We start from the raw sequence: 23,980 nt of genomic DNA on the forward strand, positions 1-23,980 counted from the left end.
TAGGGAGAGAGATAGAGGTAGGGAGAGAGAGAGGGGAGAGATGAGATGAGAACAGGGAGAGAGATAGAGGGAGGGAGAGAGATAGAGGGAGGGAGAGAGATAGAGGGAGGGAGAGAGATAGAGGGAGGGAGAGAGATAGAGGGAGGGAGGGAGAGAGAGAGAGGTAGGGAGAGAGATAGAGGTAGGGAGAGAGATAGAGGGAGGGAGAGAGATAGAGGTAGGGAGAGAGATAGAGGTAGGGAGAGAGATAGAGGTAGGGAGAGAGATAGAGGGAGGGAGAGAGAGAGAGGGGGAGAGATGAGATGAGAACAGGGAGAGAGATAGAGGGAGGGAGAGAGATAGAGGGAGGGAGAGAGATAGAGGTAGGGAGAGAGATAGAGGTAGGGAGAGAGATAGAGGTAGGGAGAGAGAGAGGGGAGAGATGAGATGAGAACAGGGAGAGAGATAGAGGTAGGGAGAGAGATAGAGGTAGGGAGAGAGATAGAGGTAGGGAGAGAGATAGAGGTAGGGAGAGAGATAGAGGTAGGGAGAGAGATAGAGGGAGGGAGAGAGAGAGAGGGGGAGAGATGAGATGAGAACAGGGAGAGAGATAGAGGGAGGGAGAGAGATAGAGGGAGGGAGAGAGAGAGAGGGGGAGAGATGAGATGAGAACAGGGAGAGAGATAGAGGGAGGGAGAGAGATAGAGGTAGGGAGAGAGATAGAGAGAGGGAGAGATAGAGGTAGGGAGAGAGATAGAGGGAGGGAGAGAGAGAGAGGGGGAGAGATGAGATGAGAACAGGGAGAGAGATAGAGGTAGGGAGAGAGATAGAGGTAGAGGTAGGGAGAGAGATAGAGGTAGGGAGAGAGAGAGAGGGAGGGAGAGAGATAGAGGTAGGGAGAGAGATAGAGGTAGGGAGAGAGATAGAGGTAGGGAGAGCGATAGAGGGAGGGAGAGCGATAGAGGTAGGGAGAGAGATAGAGGTAGGGAGAGAGATAGAGGTAGGGAGAGAGATAGAGGTAGGGAGAGAGATAGAGGTAGGGAGAGAGATAGAGGGAGGGAGAGAGATAGAGGTAGGGAGAGAGATAGAGGTAGGGAGAGAGATAGAGGTAGGGAGAGAGAGAGGGGAGAGATGAGATGAGAACAGGGAGAGAGATAGAGGGAGGGAGAGAGATAGAGGGAGGGAGAGAGATAGAGGGAGGGAGAGAGATAGAGGGAGGGAGAGAGATAGAGGGAGGGAGAGAGATAGAGGTAGGGAGAGAGATAGAGGTAGGGAGAGAGAGAGGGGAGAGATGAGATGAGAACAGGGAGAGAGATAGAGGGAGGGAGAGAGATAGAGGTAGGGAGAGAGATAGAGGTAGGGAGAGAGATAGAGGTAGGGAGAGAGATAGAGGTAGGGAGAGAGATAGGGGGAGGGAGAGAGAGAGAGGGGGAGAGATGAGATGAGAACAGGGAGAGAGATAGAGGGAGGGAGAGAGATAGAGGGAGGGAGAGAGATAGAGGTAGGGAGAGAGATAGAGGGAGGGAGAGAGATAGAGGTAGGGAGAGAGATAGAGGTAGGGAGAGAGCTGGAGGGAGGGAGAGAGATAGAGGTAGGGAGAGAGATAGAGGTAGAGGTAGGGAGAGAGATAGAGGGAGGGAGAGAGAGAGAGGGAGGGAGAGAGATAGAGGTAGGGAGAGAGATAGAGGTAGGGAGAGAGATAGAGGTAGGGAGAGAGATAGAGGGAGGGAGAGAGATAGAGGTAGGGAGAGAGATAGAGGTAGGGAGAGAGATAGAGGTAGGGAGAGAGAGAGGGGAGAGATGAGATGAGAACAGGGAGAGAGATAGAGGGAGGGAGAGAGATAGAGGGAGGGAGAGAGATAGAGGGAGGGAGAGAGATAGAGGGAGGGAGAGAGATAGAGGGAGGGAGAGAGATAGAGGTAGGGAGAGAGATAGAGGTAGGGAGAGAGAGAGGGGAGAGATGAGATGAGAACAGGGAGAGAGATAGAGGGAGGGAGAGAGATAGAGGTAGGGAGAGAGATAGAGGTAGGGAGAGAGATAGAGGTAGGGAGAGAGATAGAGGGAGGGAGAGAGAGAGAGGGGGAGAGATGAGATGAGAACAGGGAGAGAGATAGAGGGAGGGAGAGAGATAGAGGTAGGGAGAGAGATAGAGGGAGGGAGAGAGATAGAGGTAGGGAGAGAGATAGAGGTAGGGAGAGAGATAGAGGTAGGGAGAGAGAGAGGGGAGAGATGAGATGAGAACAGGGAGAGAGATAGAGGTAGGGAGAGAGATAGAGGTAGGGAGAGAGATAGAGGTAGGGAGAGAGATAGAGGTAGGGAGAAAGATAGAGGGAGGGAGAGAGAGAGAGGGGGAGAGATGAGATGAGAACAGGGAGAGAGATAGAGGTAGGGAGAGAGATAGAGGTAGAGGTAGGGAGATACCTCTATGCAGAAAGAAGGGAGCATTATATAATGGTAGCCTCTTCTCTTTACTGATCAGTGTGCACCTTGTCAGGTTGTATGTTTTGTTAGCTTCTACTGTAAAGATATTGAGACCTTGGATTGCAATTATGATGGAATATCCTCCGTGAGGCGTCTCACTATGGAGTCTGATGGTTGACTGGGTGGTGCTGCTTCCCTCTGCAGTTTTCTGTGGGAATAAGCTTGTATACACATATACTGAGTGCACAAAACATTAAGGACACCTGCTCTTTCCATAACATAGACTGTTTCTGTACAGCACTTTGTGACATCGGCTGATGTAAAAAGGGCTTTATAAATACATTTGATGATGATGATAGAGGTAGGGAGAGAGATAGAGGTAGAGGTAGGGAGAGAGATAGAGGTAGGGAGAGAGATAGAGGTAGAGGTAGGGAGAGAGATAGAGGTAGGGAGAGAGATAGAGGTAGAGGTAGGGAGAGAGATAGAGGTAGGGAGAGAGATAGAGGTAGAGGTAGAGGGGAGAGAGGTAGAGGTAGGGAGGTAGGGAGAGAGATAGAGGTAGGGAGAGGAGAGAGATAGAGGTAGGGAGAGAGATAGAGGGGTAGGGGGAGAGAGATAGAGGTAGGGAGAGAGATAGAGGGAGGGAGAGATAGAGGGAGGGAGAGAGATAGAGGTAGGGAGAGAGAGATAGAGGTAGGGAGAGAGATAGAGGTAGAGGTAGGGAGAGAGATAGAGGTAGAGGGGAGAGAGATAGAGGTAGAGGTAGGTAGGGAGAGAGAGAGAGATAGAGGTAGGGAGAGAGATAGAGGTAGAGGTAGGGAGAGAGATAGAGGTAGGGAGAGAGATAGAGGTAGGGAGAGAGATAGAGGTAGGGAGAGAGATAGAGGTAGAGGTAGGGAGAGAGATAGAGGTAGGGAGAGAGATAGAGGTAGAGGTAGGGATAGAGGATAGAGGTAGGGAGAGAGATAGAGGTAGAGGTAGGGAGAGAGATAGAGGTAGGGAGGAGAGATAGAGATAGTAGGGAGAGAGATAGAGGTAGGGAGAGAGGAGAGATAGAGATAGGGAGGGAGAGAGATAGAGGGAGGGAGAGAGATAGAGGTAGGGAGAGAGATAGAGGGAGGGAGAGAGATAGAGGGAGGGGCAGAGATAGAGGGAGGGAGAGAGAAATAGAGAGAGGGAGAGAAATGAGATGGGAACAGGGAGAGAGATAGAGAGAGAGAGAGAGAGAGAGAGAGAGAGAGAGAGAGAGAGAGAGAGAGAGAGAGAGAGAGAGAGAGAGAGAGAGAGAGAGAGAGAGAGAGAGAGAGAGAGAGAGAGAGAGATGGAGGGAGGGAGGGAAGGGTTGGGGAGGGGGAGATAGATAGATGGAAGTGAGACAGAGAGTGAGAAGGGGAGGTAGAGAGAGAGCGACACAGGGAGGGAGAAGGGAGAGAGAGAGAGAGAGATATGCAGGGATAGAGAGAAGAGCAATGACAGAGATAGTCAGAAATAGGAGGTGAAAGGATGGGTGATGGAACGGAGAGAAAAACAAGTCTTGGGAGGAGAGGTGGAACACTAATTGGCTGAAAGAACAGAGGGAGAGAGTGATAGAAGGCTAGTTGTGACGGTATAGACAGGAAGAGGACACCATAGGAAACATTAGTAGAGGGAAAGGACAGTTTAAAAGCATTCAGAATGTTATCTAGTCTAAGCAAGACTCCCAGAGGACTGACTGTCTGTCAATGTGGACGTACTTTGAAAAAGGTATTTGAAAGTCTGAGGAACAGTTTTTGATCTTTTCTTGAACAAAACTTTCTACAGAATAGTAAAACTCAATAGACAAAGATAGAACTGATGTTGTCAATATTTGTCTCATTAAAGTTCCAATTCCTAAACACAGCAACATCACAAAGGGCTGTACGTTTTCCACAATACCAAACAGATGCTCAAACATTAGAAACATCAAACACAAAGTCCCAGACAATACATTAAAGATTTGGTTTGATGGCTTTGATGAGTTTGCAGTATTTCCAGGTGTCTACAAAGGCTTATTTTAACCGAGGTGTCCGTCTCTCCGCTTCTATGACTATACACTTTATACAAATCCTCCCCTGCACTTCTTCAACATAAACACCTACGTAGAAGTTATTGAGTGTGCCCTTAATGGCCCTGTGAAACTTACAGTCATTTGTAGTCAAGTGGCGGGGCCACCATTTGGTTGCGTTTCAAGTGATGGACTGGGTCTTTAAAGCCCACAGAGAAAGAGACCTGGATGTGAGTGAGCTCCTGCATTGCATCAGACTAAACTATGTTTTTGTTGAGTCAGGTAGATGTTGAAGGAAATGCCAGCAGTCAGAAGTCCCGGATAGATAAAGCTGTGGGATTGTCAAAGAGATAACACTGATGAAAGGAACCAGCTCAGCACGGAGAACAGAAGAGGAGAACTCAAGGACGGAGAGAAGGAGGTAGAGGAAGAGAGAGAGAGAGATGTTTGAGATATTTCTGATCATAAAATCGTGATTTACAGAATCGTTAACATAATGTATTTATATCTCTCTATGTTGTTCATCTCTTCACAAGCAGGTGTCACTGTTCTGTGGCTTTTGACCTGCACAAGGCTGTGTGTGTGACATGTGTCATGTGTGTGTGTGTCACACGCACACACACACACACACACACGCTAGGACCGAGTGCAGGTGGATGAACCATCTAGAGCTCTTACTCCCAAGTCAAAGCCTCACTCTCCTCTTCCCGCCAAATCAATAGCTTCTTTCTTTTCTCTCTACCCTGTGGACCTCTGCTCTCTCCCTCCCCCGCTTTCTCTTTGTTCACATTAGTCTCTTTCCTGAACCCCCTCTCCTCTCTTTCTTCCCATCTCTCTCCTGAACCCCCTCTCCTCTCTTTCTTCCCATCTCTCTCCTGAACCCCTCTCCTCTCTTTCTTCCCATCTCTCTCCTGAACCCCTCTCCTCTCTTTCTTCCCATCTCTCTCCTGAACCCCCTCTCCTCTCTTTCTTCCCATCTCTCTCCTGAACCCCCTCTCCTCTCTTTCTTCCCATCTCTCTCCTGAACCCCCTCTCCTCTCTTTCTTCCCATCTCTCTCCTGAACCCCCTCTCCTCTCTTTCTTCCCATCTCTCTCCTGAACCCCCTCTCCTCTCTTTCTTCCCATCTCTTTCCTGAACCCCCTCTCCTCTCTTTCTTCCCATCTCTCTCCTGAACCCCCTCTCCTCTCTTTCTTCCCATCTCTCTCCTGAACCCCCTCTCCTCTCTTTCTTCCCATCTCTTTCCTGAACCCCTCTCCTCTCTTTCTTCCCATCTCTCTCCTGAACCCCTCTCCTCTCTTTCTTCCCATCTCTTTCCTGAACCCCCTCTCCTCTCTTTCTTCCCATCTCTCTCCTGAACCCCTCTCCTCTCTTTCTTCCCATCTCTTTCCTGAACCCCCTCTCCTCTCTTTCTTCCCATCTCTCTCCTGAACCCCCTCTCCTCTCTTTTTCCCATCTCTCTCCTGAACCCCCTCTCCTCTCTTTCTTCCCATCTCTCTCCTGAACCCCCTCTCCTCTCTTTCTTCCCATCTCTCTCCTGAACCCCCTCTCCTCTCTTTCTTCCCATCTCTCTCCTGAACCCCCTCTCCTCTCTTTCTTCCCATCTCTCTCCTGAACCCCCTCTCCTCTCTTTCTTCCCATCTCTCTCCTGAACCCCCTCTCCTCTCTTTCTTCCCATCTCTCTCCTGAACCCCCTCTCCTCTCTTTCTTCCCATCTCTCTCCTGAACCCCCTCTCCTCTCTTTCTTCCCATCTCTCTCCTGAACCCCCTCTCCTCTCTTTCTTCCCATCTCTCTCCTGAACCCCCTCTCCTCTCTTTCTTCCCATCTCTCTCCTGAACCCCCTCTCCTCTCTTTCTTCCCATCTCTCTCCTGAACCCCCTCTCCTCTCTTTCTTCCCATCTCTCTCCTGAACCCCTCTCCCCTCTTTCTTCCCATCTCTCTCCTGAACCCCCTCTCCTCTCTTTCTTCCCATCTCTCTCCTGAACCCCCTCTCCTCTCTTTCTTCCCATCTCTTTCCTGAACCCCCTCTCCTCTCTTTCTTCCCATCTCTCTCCTGGATCCATTCTCTTGCCCTTCCCTGCCGTCTCTACTCTCTTCACACCAATTAACACCGCGTGGCTCTATGTGGTCTCTAGGAAGGTGAGTTCCCACCTTACACGTCATACATTATTTTACATAGAGCACATAGGATCTCGTTGATTATCCCATACTTCTCTCAATTCATTTCAACATTGAGAGTAAGATGCCTGCTTGCGCTGTACACAATGACTAAATATCAACAACATCGTTTCCTTTTGGAGAAGCAATATGAAGCTGCCACAGTGTCCAAACTGATAACATACATCTCTCCCCCCTCCCTACCTTCCCCTCCACTCCTCTCACTACAGGCAACACCGATGTCGCTATGGGGGATAGCAGTATATAGTCTGCAATCAGGATTCAAAGACCTCTCCCTCGCCCTCTCTGTCTCCCTCTCTCTGTTTCCCTCCCTCTCTGTCTCTTCCTCCCCACTCTTTCCCTCACTCTCTCTCTCTTCCTCCCTCCCTCTCTTCGTCCCTTCCTCTCTCTCTTCCTCCCTCTCTCTCTTTCTCCCTTCCTCTCTCTCTCTCTCTCTCTCTCTCTCTCTCTCTCTCTCTCTCTCTCTCTCTCTCTCTCTCTCTCTCTCTCTCTCTCTCTCTCCTTCTTCCTCCCCCCTCTCTCCCTCCCTCTTCCAAACCCCTCTCTCCCTCCCTCCCTCTTCCAAACCCCTCTCTCCCTCCCTCTTCCTTCCCCCTCCCTCTCCCTCTCTCTTCCTCCCTCTCTCTCTTCCTCCCTCTCTCTCTCTTCCTTGACATGCTGTGCCTATATACACACTACTCTCTCTCTCCCCTATCTTTTATCCTCTCTCTCCTTCCATCCCTCCTCCCTCTTTCTATATCTGTCTCTCTGTCTTTCCCCTCCCCCCTCCTCATTTGCTCCCTCTCTCCCTTCCTCCCTGAACATGCTGTGTTTTCATCTCAGTGATGATCTCGATGTCAGTGTCCCCCAGGAGAGTGTTGAGAGTTCTTAGTGAGGAGGGGTGAGTCACAGCACTACACAAGGATAAGAATCATACCAAATGACACCCTATTCCCTATGTAGTTCACTACCTTTGACACCCTATTCCCCATGTAGTTCACTACCTTTGACACCCTATTCCCTATGTAGTTCACTACCTTTGACACCCTATTCACTATATAGTGCACTACGTTTGACAAGAGGCCCTCTGGTGCACTCTTAGGGGAATAGGGTGTCACTAGACTTTAGCCTACTGAAGGTAATGTATTACCAGTGCAGGTTACAGTCACAGGGCTACGTGTAGTGACTCTCACCTACACCAGGGGGGGCTGTTGTATACTAGTGTTTGTGTATTTTAGTGTGAGAGAGCGTCATCTCTATATCCCTAGAAACAGACTACTCTCACTCTCACTTCCAGATATCAGACACACGAGAGCCACATAAAGTCAAACTCTGATTTAATTTGAGGGAATAGAAAGGATTATAGTGCTTATATATCACCTTAGATGACATATACCACTTTAGATTAAACATACCACTTTAGATTAAACATACCACTTTAGATTAAACATACCACTTTAGATTAAACATACCACTTTAGATTAAACATACCACTTTAGATTAAACATACCACTTTAGATTAAACATACCACTTTAGATTAAACATACCACTCTAGATGAAACATACCACTCTAGATTAAACATACCACTTTAGATTAAACATACCACTTTAGATGAAACATACCACTTTAGATGAAACATACCACTTTAGATGAAACATACCACTTTAGAAGAAACACGCCACCACAGATGGAACACGCCACCTCAGATGAAACACGCCACCTCAGATGGAACACGCCACCTTAGAAGAAACACGCCACCTCAGATGGAACACGCCACCTCAGATGGAACACGCCACCTTAGATGGAACACGCCACCTCAGATGGAACACGCCACCTCAGATGGAACACGTCACCTTAGATGAAACACGCCACCTCAGATGGAACACGCCACCTTAGATGGAACACGCCACCTTAGATGGAACACGCCACCTCAGATGGAACACGCCACCTCAGATGGAACACGCCACCTCAGATGGAACACGCCACCTTAGATGAAACACGCCACCTCAGATGGAACACGCCACCTTAGATGGAACACGCCACCTCAGATGGAACACGCCACCTTAGATGGAACACGCCACCTCAGATGGAACACGCCACCTTACATGGAACACGCCACCTTAGAAGAAACATGCCACCTTAGAAGAAACATGCCACCTTAGAAGAAACACGCCACCTTAGATTAAACACGCCACCTTAGAAGAAACACACACACACACACACACACACACACACACACACACACACACACACACACACACACACACACACACACACACACACACACACACACACACACACACACACACACACACACACACACATCGCCGCCCATACATTAGTGTTATATGAGAGGGTAACAGGGAACCAGGAAGAAGGAAGCTCATGGCGTTAAATATTCCTATTTAATGCTTTGCTCCTTACTAGCTGTAAAAAGTGTGTGTGTGTGTGTGTGTGTGTGTGTGTGTGTGTGTGTGTGTGTGTGTGTGTGTGTGTGTGTGTGTGTGTGTGTGTGTGTGTGTGTGTGTGTGTGTGTGTGTGTGTGTGTGTGTGTGTGTGTGTGTGTGTGTGTGTGTGTGTGTGTTCCTGACTGCGAATATGTGGGTAAGTGTAGGAGGGAACTTTCTTACATCTTACTAATTAACAGGAGGCTTTCCTTCAAGGGTGAGTGGTTTGTATAGAACTCAGCTGCCTCCCAAATGGCATCCTATCTCCTATGCCGTGCACTCCTTTTGATAGGGCTCTGGTCAAAAGTAGTGCACAACAGTGCCTTCAGATTTTGCTGTGTAATAATAATAATAATTCTCACCCATCTACACACAATACCTGTCACGACCGTCGTCAGGGAAATGACCGGACCAAGGTGCAGCGTACATTTCTCTTTTATTTAGAATGTCGCCAACAAAAACAAGAAACAACATAAACGGCCGTGAACCTCACTAGGGCTTTACAGGCCACTAACAAAGTCAACTACCCACAACTAAGGTGGAAAAACAGGCTGCCTAAGTATGATTCCCAATCAGAGACAACAATAGTTGGTGGTTGAAGATATCCCTCTAGTGGTGTGGGGCTGTGCCTTGGCAAAGTGGGTGGGATTATATCCTTCCTGTTTGGCCCTGTCCAGGGGTATCATCGGATGGGTCCACAGTGTCTCCTGACCCCTCCTGTCTCAGCCTCCAGTATTCATGCTGCAGTAGTTTATGTGTCGGGGGAGCTAGGGTCAGTTTGTTATATCTGGAGTACTTCTGCTGTCTTATCCGGTGTCCTGTGTGAATTTAAGTATGCTCTCTCTAATTCTCTCTTTCTCTCTTTCTTTCTCTCTCTTGGAGGACCTGAGCCCAAGGAACATACCTCAGGACTACCTGGCATGAGGACTCCTTGCTGTCCCCAGTCCACCTGGCCGTGCTGCTGCTCCAGTTGCAACTGTTCTGCCTGCGGCTATGGAATCCTGACCTGTTCACTGGACGTGATACGTGTCCCAGACATGCTGTTTTTAACTCTCTAGAGACAGCAGGAGTGGTAGAGATACTCTTAATGATCGGCTATGAAAAGCCAACTGACATTTACTCCTGAGGTGCTGACTTGCTGCACCCTCGACAACTACTGTGATTATTATTATTTGACCATGCTGGTCATTTATGAACATTTGAACATCTTGGCCATGTTCTGTTATAATCTCCACCCGGCACAGCCAGAAGAGGACTGGCCACCCCTCATAGCCTGGTTCCTCTCTAGGTTTCTTCCTAGGCTTTGGCCTTTCTAGGGAGTTTTTCCTAGCCACCGTGCTTCTACACCTGCATTGCTTGCTGTTTGGGGTTTTAAGCTGGGTTTCTGTACAGCACTTTGAGATATCAGCTGATGTACGAAGGGCTTTATAAATACATTTGATTTGATTTGATAGGCAGCTGTCCCTGATTGAGAACCATACCCGGCCAAAACATAGAAACAGAAAACATAGAAATAAAGAAACTAGAATGCCCACCCTAGTCACACCCTGGCCTAACCAAAATAGAGAATAAAAGCCTCTCTATGGCCAAGGCGTGACAACACCCCATAATGACAAAGTGAAAATATGTTTTCAGAAAGTTTTACACATTTAATGAAAATTTAATTAAACACATAAATATCTCATTTACATAAGTATTCACACCCTTGAGTTGCAATCACCTTTGGCAGCAGTTACAGAGAGTCTCGAAGGAACATTCAATGTCATGTGTTTGAGGTTATTGTCCTGCTGAAAGGTGAATTTGTCTCCCAGTGTCTTTTGGAAAGCAGACTGAACCAGGTTTTCCTCCAGGATTTTGTCTAGCTCTATTTCGTTTCTTTGTATCCTAAAAAACTCCCTGGTCCTTGCCTATGACAAGCATACCGATAACATGATACAGTCACCACCATGCTTGAAAAAATGAAGAGTGGTTCTCAGTGATGTGTTGTATTTGCCAAGACATAAAGTTAATTTCTTTGCCAAATTCTTCAAAGTTTTACTTTAGTACCTTGTTGCAAACAGGAAGCGTGTTTTGGAATATGTTTTATTCTGTACAGGCTTCCTTCTTTTCACTCTGTCATTTAGGTTAGTGTTGTGAAGTAACTACAATGCTGTTGATCCATCCTCAGCTTTCTCCCATCACAGCCATTCAACTCTGTAACTGTTTTAAAGTCACCATTGTCCTCATGGTGAAATCCCTGAGCGGTTTGCTTCCTCTCTGGCAATATTATGGGGTATTCTGTCGGCCAGTGACAGTTTACATTCGGTTTAAATGCAGGCTGTAACACAACAAAATGTGGGGAAAGTCCAGCAGTGTGAAGGCTTTCTGAAAGCGCTGTGTAATAACTGGGTGCCGTTTGGGACGCTACTAGAAAGTGATGGATTAAGAGAGAGGTGGTTATTATCCTCCACTAAATGATGCTACATGAGAGTCGCGTCATAAATCAGGTCGTGTTAAATGATGTTCCCCCTCCCACTGGTTGACAGGTGGAATATTGGGCTATATGTTCTAGGCCCTGTTAAGCACTGTATGGGTTGCATTTGTCACACACACAACGTGACACACACAGAGACACACACACAACGTGACACACACAGAGACACACACACAACGTGACACACACAGAGACACACACACAACGTGACACACACAGAGACACACACACAACGTGACACACACAGAGACACACACACAACGTGACACACACAGAGACACACACACAACGTGACACACACAGAGACACACACACAACGTGACACACACAGAGACACACACACAACGTGACACACACAGAGACACACACACAACGTGACACACACAGAGACACACACACAACGTGACACACACAGAGACACACACACAACGTGACACACACAGAGACACACACACAACGTGACACACACAGAGACACACACACAACGTGACACACACAGAGACACACACACAACGTGACACACACAGAGACACACACACAACGTGACACACACAGAGACACACACACAACGTGACACACACAGAGACACACACACAACGTGACACACACAGAGACACACACGCAAACACGCAGGACGCCACACAAGCACATACACACGCCCACACACACAAAGCTGCTAGAGACCAAGTGCTGACGGTCCGTTTCTGGATGACAGGAAAACGCTTGATAATGTCTGTGATATCAACAGAGAGGTACATGTTCTGGATTATTTAAATATTGACTGGCTTTCGTCAAGTTGCCCACTCAAGAAAAAGCTTCACACTGTAACCAGTGCCTACAACCTGGTTCAGGTTATCAGTCAACCTACCAGGCTATTTACAAACAGCACAGGAATGAAATCAACATGTATTGATCACACCTTTACTAATGCTGCAGAAATGAGCCTTAAAGCAGTATCCAAATCCATTGGATGTAGTGATCACAATAGTAGCCATATCTAGGAAAACCAATATAGTGTATAAGAGGTCATACAATAAGATTTGCAGCGATTCCAATGTTGTCCAATATTTTTTGGTCTGTGGTGTGTAATGAGGTTCAACCAGACGCTGCACTTGACACACTTAGGAAATTGCTTATTCCAGTTGCTAGTAAGCAGCACCCATTAAGAAAATGACTGTGTAAACTGTTAAAACCCTGTGGACTGATGAGGAATTTAAAAATGGATGGTTGAGTTGGATGAGACAAAAGGAATGTCAAATAAGTCTGGCTGCACAACCGATTGGCAAACGTCCTGCAAATAGAGAAATCATGTGACTAAACTGAATAAAAAGAAACTATACTATGAAACAAAGATCAATTACATAATGAACGATAGTAAAAAGCTTTGGAGCACCTTAAGTGACATTTTGGGCAAAAAGGCAAACTCAGCTCCATCATTCATTGAATCAGATGGCTCATTCAACACAAAACCCACTGATATTGCCAATAACTTTAATGATTTCTTTCATTGGCAAGATTAGGCAAATTTAGGCATGATATGCCAGTAACAAATGCTGACACTACACATCCAAGTATAACAACTGATCAAATGATGAAAGACAAGCATTGTCATTTTGAATTCCGTAAAGTGAGTGTGGAAAAGGTGAAAAATGATTGTTGTCCATCAACGATGACAAGTCACCGGGGTCTGACAACTTGGATGGAATATTACTGAGGATAATAGTGGATGATATTGCCACTGCTATTTACCACATCTTCAATCTAAGGCTACTAGAGAGTGTGGCCCTCGGGCCTGGAGGGAAGCAAAAGTCATTACGCTACCCAAGAATAGTAAAGCCCCCTTTACTGGTTCAAATAGCCCATCAAACAGCCAATTACCAACCTTAGTAAACCTCTGGAAAAAATGGTGTTTTACCAGATACAATGCTATTATACTGTAAACAAATTGACAAGACTTTCAGTATTACTGATTATTGGCTGAGATAAATTGTGTCACGTTCTGACCTTAGTTCCTTTGTTTTGTCTTTTGTTTTAGTATGGTCAGGGCGTGAGTTGGGTGGGTTGTCTATGTTAGTTTGTCTATGATTTTCTATTTCTGTGTTTGGCAGCTGTCAATCGTTGTCCCTGATTGAGAACCATATTTAGGTAGCCTGTTTTCCATTGTGTTTTGTGGGTGGTTATATTCTGTTTAGTGTTGTGTTGCACCTTACAGGACTGTTCGTTGGTTGTTTTTTGTTTTCAGTGTTCATTAAAATATTTAAAATATGGACACTTACCACGCTGCACCTTGGTCCTCCTCTCTATCTCCAGACGACAACCGTTACAAATTGCTGATAAAAAGCTGTTTACTTTAATGACATTATCGATCATATTCTTCTGATGGAAAAACATATTTGTTATGGCTTTATACCCCCTGTCTACCTGTCTAACAGATCACAGAGGGTGTTCTTTAATGGAAGCCTCAACAACACGATCCAGGTAGAATCAGGGATTCTGAATGACTCAACACTATTGACGTCAGCTACTACAGAGAGTGAAATCACTGCAACACTTAATGAAGAGCTGCGGTTAGTTTCAGAATGGGTGGCAAGGAATAAGTCAGTCCTAAATATTTAAAAAAACTAAAAGCATTGTATGTGGGACAAATTATTCACTAAACAATAAACCTCAACTAAATCATGTAATAAATGATGTGGGAAGTTGAGGTGACTAAACTGCTTGGAGTAACACTGGGTTGTAAACTGTCATGGTCAAAACATGTTGATACAACAGTAGCTAAGATGGGGAGAAGTCTGTCCATAATAAAGTGCTTCTCTGCCTTCTTAACCTCTAATGACTCCCCATCCTGCATGAGGGAGCGTAATCATCGCCTGACACTAATTAGCATAATGCAACAGACATAAATATTCCTAGAAAATATTCCTATTCATGGAAATCACAAATGAAATATATTGAGACACAGCTTAACCTTGTGTTAATCACCCTGTCATCTCAGATTTTCAAAATATGCTTCACAGCCAAAGCTAGACAAGCATTTGTGTAAGTTTATCGATAGCCTAGCATAGCATTTTGTCCAGCTAGCAGCAGGTAACTTCCTCACGGAAATCAGAAAAGCAATCAAATTAAATCGTTTACCTTTGATGAGCTTCTTATGTTTTCACTCACAAGACTCCCAGTTAGATAGCAAATGTTCCTTTTTTCCCAAAATATTATTTTTTAGGCGAAATAGCTCCATTTGTTCTTCACGTTTGGCTGAGAAATCGCCCGGAAATTGCAGTCATGAAAACGGCAAAAAATATTCCAAATTAGCTCCATAATATCGACAGAAACATGGCAAACGTTGTTTATAATCAATCCTCAAGGTGTTTTTCAAATATCTATTCGATAACATATCCATCGGGACAATTAGTTTTTCAGTAGGACCGATTGGAGTATGGCTACCTCTGTATTTTACGCGAGAATCTCTCTGGGGGCATTAGGTGACCACTTGCGTAATGTAGCCGCTTACGGGTATTCTTCAACGTAAATGCGTAAAACTACGTCACAATGCTGTAGACACCTTGGGGAATACGGAGAAAGAGTAATCTGGTTGAGAGCCCATTCACTGCTCAATAGGGACGCATTGGAACGCAACACTTTCAAAACATGAGGCACTTCCGGATTGGATTTTTCTCAGGCTTTCGCCTGCAACATCAGTTCTGTTATACTCACAGACAATATTTTTACAGTTTTGGAAACTTTAGAGTGTTTTATATCCTAAGCTGTCAATTATATGCATATTCTAGCATCTTGTCCTGACAAAATATCCTGTTTACTACGGGAAAGTTTTTTTTTTACAAAAATGAAAATACTGCCCCCTAGACAAAACAGGATTTATTAACAACACTATCAACAAGGCAGGTCCTACAGACTGTAGTTTTGTCGCACCTGGACTACTGTTCAGTCGTGTTGTCAGGTGCCACAAAGAGGGACCTGGGAAAATGACAATTGTCTCAGAACAGGGAAGCACGGATGGCCCTTAAAAGTACACAGAGAGCTAACAATAACATAAACTACTAGCACACAGCTCAGATGCCCATACATACCCCACAAGACAAGTCACCAGAGGTCTCTTCACAATCCTCTATAACAGACTATGGAAGGCACACAGTACAACATAGAGTCATGAGTACATGGAACTCTATTCCACATCAGGTTACTGATGCAAGCAGAAAAACAGATGAAAATACACCTTATGGAACAGCTGGGACTGTGAAGAGACACACAGGCACAGACACACATACACATGATAAGACACACACTCTACACACAGGTCCACAGGATGTTGTACTCTATAGATGTGATAGTAGAGTAGTGGCCTGAGGGAACACACTTAATGTGCTGTGAAAAGTGTTATGAAACGTAATGTCATGTAATATTTTGAATTGCGTATATCTGCCTTAATGTTGCTGGACCCCAGAAGAGTAGCTGCTGCCATGGCAGGAACTAATGGGGATCATTAATAAATGAAAATAAGCACTCACAGGGACCCAGTGTTGAAGAGATTTACTATAGCAAATCTGTAGGAAGGCTTTGTGCCCCCTGAACCACCATAAGATACAGTACCTACATAGGCATGGCTATGATAAAACCTATATAGACAGGGCTATGGTAAAACCTATATAGACAGGGCTATGATAAAACCCATATAGACAGGGCTGTGGTAAAACCTATATAGACAGGACTATGATAAAACCTACATAGACAGGACTATGGTAAAACCTATATAGACAGGACTATGATAAAACCTATATAGACAGGACTATGATAAAACCTATATAGACAGGGCTATGATAAAACCTATATAGACAGGACTATGATAAAACCTATATAGACAGGACTATGATAAAACCTATATAGTCAGGGCTATGATAAAACCCATATAGACAGGACTATGGTAAAACCTATATAGACAGGACTATGATAAAACCTATATAGACAGGACTATGATAAAACCTATATAGACAGGACTATGATAAAACCTATATAGACAGGACTATGATAAAACCTATATAGACAGGACTATGGTAAAACCTATATAGACAGGACTATGGTAAAACCTATATAGACAGGGCTATGATAAAACCTATATAGACAGGACTATGATAAAACCTATATAGACAGGACTATGATAAAACCTATATAGACAGGACTATGATAAAACCTATATAGACAGGGCTAGGATAAAACCTAGACAGGACTATGATAAAACCTATATAGACAGGACTATGATAAAACCTATATAGACAGGACTATGATAAAACCTATATAGACAGGACTATGATAAAACCTATATAGACAGGACTATGGTAAATCAACCTTAATCTGTCCCCTTCCTCCAGCCTTTCATCCCTCACTTCTTCTCCCTTCATCTTCATCATGTTTTTCTGCTTACTATGATCGCTACTTCATCACCCCCCATATTCCCCTTAACCGATCTCTCTTCCACTCTCCCTCCTGACTTTCTCTCAATTCAATTCAAGGGGCTTTATTGTCATGGGAAACATATGTTAACATTGCCAAAGCAAGTGAAGTAGATAATATACAATAGTGAAATAAACTATCAAAATGAACAGTAAACATTACACTAACCACTCTTCATTACACATACATTCCGAAAGAATAAAGACATTACACATGTCATATTATGTATAGAGTGTTATAACGATGTACAGTACATATAGTTAAATTACAACAGGGGAAATAAATATGCATAAATATGGGTTGTATTTACAATGGTGTTTGTTCTTCACTGACTGCCCTTTTCTTGTGTCAACAGGTCACAAATATTGCTGTGATGGCACACTGTTATTTTACCCAGAGATATGGAAGTTGATCAAAATCGGGTTTGTTTTCTAAATCTTTGCGGGACTGTCTAAACTGAGGGACATTTGTGTCTCTAATATGGTCATACATTTGGCAGGAGGTTAGAAGGTGCATCTCTCTCTCTCTCCCTCTCTCTCTCTCACACAATCTCTTCCCACCCTTTTCTCTCCCTGCTGTTACCTCTTCCCTTTCTCTCAATCCTGGCCTGCAGATCAATAATTCAGCCTCCCCTGCAGAGAAACAGCAGCACTGATACACTGATTAGACATGAGACTGGTGGAGAAAGAGGGAGAGACAGAAAAAGAGAGAGGGCGAGATAGAGAGAATGAGGGCGAGATAGAGAGAGCGAAAGTGACAGAGAGAGTGTGGGAGTGACGCAGAGAGGGAGATAGAGAGAGAAGGATTAGGACATGGGGAGATCAACAGAGGAACAGACAGAGAGGGAGATAGAGAGAGAAGGATTAGGACATGGGGAGATCAACAGAGGAACAGACAGAGAGGGAGATAGAGAGAGAAGGATTAGGACATGGGGAGATCAACAGAGGAACAGACAGAGAGGGAGATAGAGAGAGAAGGATTAGGACATGGGGAGATCAACAGAGGAACAGACAGAGAGGGAGATAGAGAGAGAAGGATTAGGACATGGAGAGATCAACAGAGGAACAGACAGAGAGGGAGATAGAGAGAGAAGGATTAGGACATGGGGAGATCAACAGAGGAACAGACAGAGAGGGAGATAGAGAGAGAAGGATTAGGACATGGAGAGATCAACAGAGGAACAGACAGAGAGGGAGATAGAGAGAGAAGGATTAGGACATGGGGAGATCAACAGAGGAACAGACAGAGAAGGAGAACATAATGTTACGGTAAAGGAGGGGGGGTGATAGAGGTAGAGAAACGTTCAGATAAAAAATGATGCGAGAGAGAATGAAGAGAGGATCGATAAAGAAACATGGATTGAGGAGAGAAAGATGAGATGCATGTTTGCACCATTGTGTATTTGAGAGAGAGAGAGAGAGAGAGAGAGAGAGAGAGAGAGAGAGAGAGAGAGAGAGAGAGAGAGAGAGAGAGAGGGGGGGGAGAGGGAGAGAATTAGAACATCAGTGTGGTAGGATTGCTGTATTGGCCTGCTGCTCTGTGTGTTTGCTCTTCAGTGTTTACATAAGTGGATCAGAAGTGGCTCAGAAGCGGATCATGTTTGACAGTGGCTTCTGACACAGTTCTAACCCCTGTCCCTTATATTCCCCCTTGAAACGTGTTACATCTCAATCTGACTCCTGTCTCCAATTGTGAGCTAATTGTGCTTGAGACACTGACACTCAATGGAAACAATGTATACAGGATGAAAGTTATTTATTTTGATAGTCCATCATCTATGAACGTAGTGTTATTTTAAAGCGATAGTCCACTCAAAGTATAACACAACATGTATTTGTTGAATAAAATTAATTTCCTTCATTTATCTCGATTGTAATCAATTCACCAAGGGCTCGTTTCAATCAGGGGCTCGTTTCAATCAGGGGCTCGTTTCAATCAGGGGCTCATTTCAATCAGGGGCTTGTTTCAAACAGGGGCTCGTTTCAATCAGGGGCTCATTTCAATCAGGGGCTCGTTTCAATCAGGGGCTTGTTTCAATCAGGGGCTCATTTCAATCAGGGGCTGGTTTCAATCAGGGGCTCGTTTCAATCAGGGCCTCATTTCAATCAGGGGCTCGTTTCAATCAGGGGCTCATTTCAATCAGGGGCTCGTTTCAATCAGGGGCTCGTTTCAATCAGGGGCTCATTTCAATCAGGGGCTCATTTCAATCAGGGGCTTGTTTCAATCAGGGGCTCGTTTCAATCAGGGGCTCGTTTCAATCAGGGGCTCATTTCAATCAGGGGCTTGTTTCAATCAGGGGCTCGTTTCAATCAGGGGCTCGTTTCAATCAGGGGCTCATTTCAATCAGGGGCTTGTTTCAATCAGGGGCTCGTTTCAATCAGGGGCTTGTTTCAATCAGGGGCTCATTTCAATCAGGGGCTCATTTCAATCAGGGGCTCGTTTCAATCAGGGGCTCATTTCAATCAGGGGCTTGTTTCAATCAGGGGCTCGTTTCAATCAGGGGCTCATTTCAATCAGGGGCTCATTTCAATCAGGGGCTTGTTTCAATCAGGGGCTCATTTCAATCAGGGGCTCATTTCAATCAGGGGCTCATTTCAATCAGGGGCTTGTTTCAATCAGGGGCTCGTTTCAATGGCTTTAGCCGACATCCACACACCTGTTGTTTTGAAGATGTCAGAGGTGGAACTGTGTTAGAACTGTCTGGGAACTTCTAACAGGAGTGGGAGGGGTGTGGGAACTTCTAACAGGAGTGGGAGGGGTGTGGGAACTTCTAACAGGAGTGGGAGGGGTGTGGGAACTTCTAACAGGAGTGGGAGGGGTTTGGGAACTTCTAACAGGAGTGGGGAGGGGTGTGGCTTCGTGACAATGATTGCAAGAGCAGCTGCTCACCACTTTGACGGCTCCAAAGCAGTTCTACCTCCGACACAGTCAAATGCGGGTGTATACTATCGCCAGTTAGCGCTTGACCTGATTGAATCTGGGCCCACGTTTCTTTCATGTAGCCAACCTAGGCTCTAGGCATCTCAGACTGTGACCTTGCCTACTGACAACATTGACGCTCTGGTAAACCACAGGCATTCAATATAATACAAGAGTTTTATGTAAATCATTGGGGAAAACTATCAATCTAGATTTTTGTTAAAGGAATATTACACTCTAAATACAACCACATTAAAGGGATATTCCACTTAAGATACAAACTAAAATGATTTTCCAGCAGGACAGTTTTTGGAAATAACAAATAAAATATTTAGAAGTCTTGTTTATCAATACCTTTAGAAGTGGTGTTTATCCGTACCTTTAGTAGTGGTGTTAATCAGTACCGTTAGTGGTGGTGTTAATCAGTACCTTTAGTAGTGGTGTTTATCAGTACCTTTTGTAATGGTGCTTAGCAGTACCTTTAGTAGTGGTGTTGATCAGTACCTTTAGTAGTGGTGTTGATCAGTACCTTTAGTAGTGGTGTTTATCAGTACCTTTAGTAGTGATGTTTATCAGTACCTTTAGTAGTGGTGTTCATCAGTAGTAGTGGTGTTTATCAGTACCTTTAGTAGTGATGTTTATCAGTACCTTTAGTAGTGGTGTTTATCAGTACCTTTAGTAGTGGTGTTTATCAGTACCTTTAGTAGTGATGTTTATCAGTACCTTTAGTAGTGGTGTTTATCAGTACCTTTAGTAGTGGTGTTTATCAGTACCTTTAGTAGTGGTGTTAATCAGTACCTTTAGTAATGGTGGTTATCAGTACCTTTAGTAGTGGTGTTTATCAGTACCTTTAGTAGTGGTGTTTATCAGTACCTTTAGTAGTGGTGTTAATCAGTACATTTAGTAGTGGTGTTTATCAGTACCTTTAGTAGTGATGTTTATCAGTACCTTTAGTAGTGGTGTTTATCAGTACCTTTAGTAGTGGTGTTTATCAGTACCTTTAGTAGTGGTGTTTATCAGTACCTTTAGTAGTGGTGTTTATCAGTACCTTTAGTAGTGGTGTTTATCAGTACCTTTAGTAGTGGTGTTTATCAGTACCTTTAGTAGTGGTGTTTATCAGTACCTTTAGTAGTGGTGTTTATCAGTACCTTTAGTAGTGATGTTTATCAGTACCTTTAGTAGTGGTGTTCATCAGTAGTAGTGGTGTTTATCAGTACCTTTAGTAGTGGTGTTTATCAGTACCTTTAGTAGTGATGTTTATCAGTACCTTTAGTAGTGGTGTTTATCAGTACCTTTAGTAGTGATGTTTATCAGTACCTTTAGTAGTGGTGTTCATCAGTAGTAGTGGTGTTTATCAGTACCTTTAGTAGTGATGTTTATCAGTACCTTTAGTAGTGGTGTTTATCAGTACCTTTAGTAGTGATGTTTATCAGTACCTTTAGTAGTGGTGTTTATCAGTACCTTTAGTAGTGGTGTTTATCAGTACCTTTAGTAGTGATGTTTATCAGTACCTTTAGTAGTGGTGTTTATCAGTACCTTTAGTAGTGGTGTTTATCAGTACTTTTAGTAGTGGTGTTCATCAGTAGTAGTGGTGTTTATCAGTACCTTTAGTAGTGCTGTTTATCAGTACCTTTAGTAGTGGTGTTTATCAGTACCTTTAGTAGTGGTGTTTATCAGTACCTTTAGTAGTGGTGTTTATCAGTACCTTTAGTAGTGGTGTTCATCAGTAGTAGTGGTGTTTATCAGTACCTTTAGTAGTGATGTTTTAGTAGTGGTGTTTATCAGTACCTTTAGTAGTGATGTTTATCAGTACCTTTAGTAGTGGTGTTTATCAGTACCTTTAGTAGTGGTGTTTATCAGTACCTTTAGTAGTGATGTTTATCAGTACCTTTAGTAGTGGTGTTTATCAGTACCTTTAGTAGTGGTGTTTATCAGTACTTTTAGTAGTGGTGTTCATCAGTAGTAGTGGTGTTTATCAGTACCTTTAGTAGTGCTGTTTATCAGTACCTTTAGTAGTGGTGTTTATCAGTACCTTTAGTAGTGGTGTTTATCAGTACCTTTAGTAGTGGTGTTTATCAGTACCTTTAGTAGTGGTGTTTATCAGTAGTAGTGGTGTTTATCAGTACCTTTAGTAGTGGTGTTTATCAGTACCTTTAGTAGTGGTATTTATCAGTACCTTTAGTAGTGGTGTTTATCAGTACCTTTAGTAGTGGTGTTTATCAGTAGTAGTGGTGGTTATCAGTACCTTTAGTAATGGTGTTCATCAGTAGTAGTGGTGTTTATCAGTACCTTTAGTAGTGGTGTTTATCAGTAGTAGTGGTGGTTATCAGTACCTTTAGTAGTGGTGTTTATCAGTACCTTTAGTAGTGGTGGTTATCAGTACCTTTAGTAGTGGTGTTTATCAGTACCTTTAGTAGTGGTGTTTATCAGTACCTTTAGTAGTGGTGGTTATCAGTACCTTTGTAGTGGTGTTTATCAGTACCTTTAGTAGTGATGTTTATCAGTAGTAGTGGTGTTTATCAGTACCTTTAGTAGTGGTGTTTATCAGTAGTAGTGGTGTTTATCAGTACCTTTAGTAGTGGTGTTTATCAGTACCTTTAGTAGTGGTGTTTATCAGTATCTTCAGTAGTGGTGTTTATCAGTACCTTTAGTAGTGATGTTTATCAGTACCTTTAGTAGTGATGTTTATCAGTACCTTTAGTAGTGGTGTTTATCAGTACCTTTAGTAGTAGTGTTTATCAGTACCTTTAGTAGTGTTGTTTATCAGTATCTTCAGTAGTGGTGTTAATCAGTACCTTTAGTAGTGGTGTTTATCAGTACCTTTAGTAGTGGTGTTAATCAGTACCTTTAGTAGTGATGCTAATCAGTACCTTTAGTAGTGGTGTTTATCAGTACCTTTAGTAGTGGTGTTTATCAGTACCTTTAGTAGTGGTGGTTATCAGTACCTTTAGTAGTGGTGTTTATCAGTACCTTTAGTAGTGGTGTTTATCAGTACCTTTAGTAGTGGTGGTTATCAGTACCTTTAGTAGTGGTGGTTATCAGTACCTTTAGTAGTGGTGGTTATCAGTACCTTTAGTAGTGGTGGTTATCAGTACCTTTAGTAGTGGTGTTAATCAGTACCTTTAGTAGTGGTGGTTATCAGTACCTTTAGTAGTGGTGTTAATCAGTACCTTTAGTAATGGTGGTTATCAGTACCTTTAGTAGTGGTGTTTATCAGTACCTTTAGTAGTGGTGTTTATCAGTACCTTTAGTAGTGGTGTTTATCAGTACCTTTAGTAGTGGTGTTTATCAGTACCTTTAGTAGTGGTGTTTATCAGTACCTTTAGTAGTGGTGGTTATCAGTACCTTTAGTAGTGGTGTTTATCAGTACCTTTAGTAGTGGTGGTTATCAGTACCTTTGTAGTGGTGTTTATCAGTACCTTTAGTAGTGGTGTTTAGCAGTACCTTTGTAGTGGTGTTTATCAGTACCTTTAGTAGTGATGTTTATCAGTAGTAGTGGTGTTTATCAGTACCTTTAGTAGTGGTGTTTTATCAGTACCTTTAGTAGTGGTGGTTATCAGTACCTTTAGTAGTGGTGGTTATCAGTACCTTTAGTAGTGGTGGTTATCAGTACCTTTAGTAGTGGTGGTTATCAGTACCTTTAGTAGTGGTGTTAATCAGTACCTTTAGTAGTGGTGGTTATCAGTACCTTTAGTAGTGGTGTTAATCAGTACCTTTAGTAATGGTGGTTATCAGTACCTTTAGTAGTGGTGTTTATCAGTACCTTTAGTAGTGGTGTTTATCAGTACCTTTAGTGGTGGTGTTTATCAGTACCTTTAGTAGTGGTGTTTATCAGTACCTTTAGTAGTGGTGTTTATCAGTACCTTTAGTAGTGGTGGTTATCAGTACCTTTAGTAGTGGTGTTTATCAGTGCCTTTAGTAGTGGTGTTTATCAGTACCTTTAGTATTGGTGTTTATCAGTACCTTTTGTAATGGTGCTTAGCAGTACCTTTAGTAGTGGTGTTTATCAGTACCTTTAGTAGTGGTGTTTATCAGTACCTTTAGTAGTGATGTTTATCAGTACCTTTATTAGTGGTGTTCATCAGTACCTTTAGTAG

The sequence above is a fragment of the Oncorhynchus gorbuscha genome, unplaced genomic scaffold (genome assembly GCF_021184085.1).
Source record: "Oncorhynchus gorbuscha isolate QuinsamMale2020 ecotype Even-year unplaced genomic scaffold, OgorEven_v1.0 Un_scaffold_561, whole genome shotgun sequence".
Taxonomy (NCBI): Eukaryota; Metazoa; Chordata; class Actinopteri; order Salmoniformes; family Salmonidae; genus Oncorhynchus; species Oncorhynchus gorbuscha.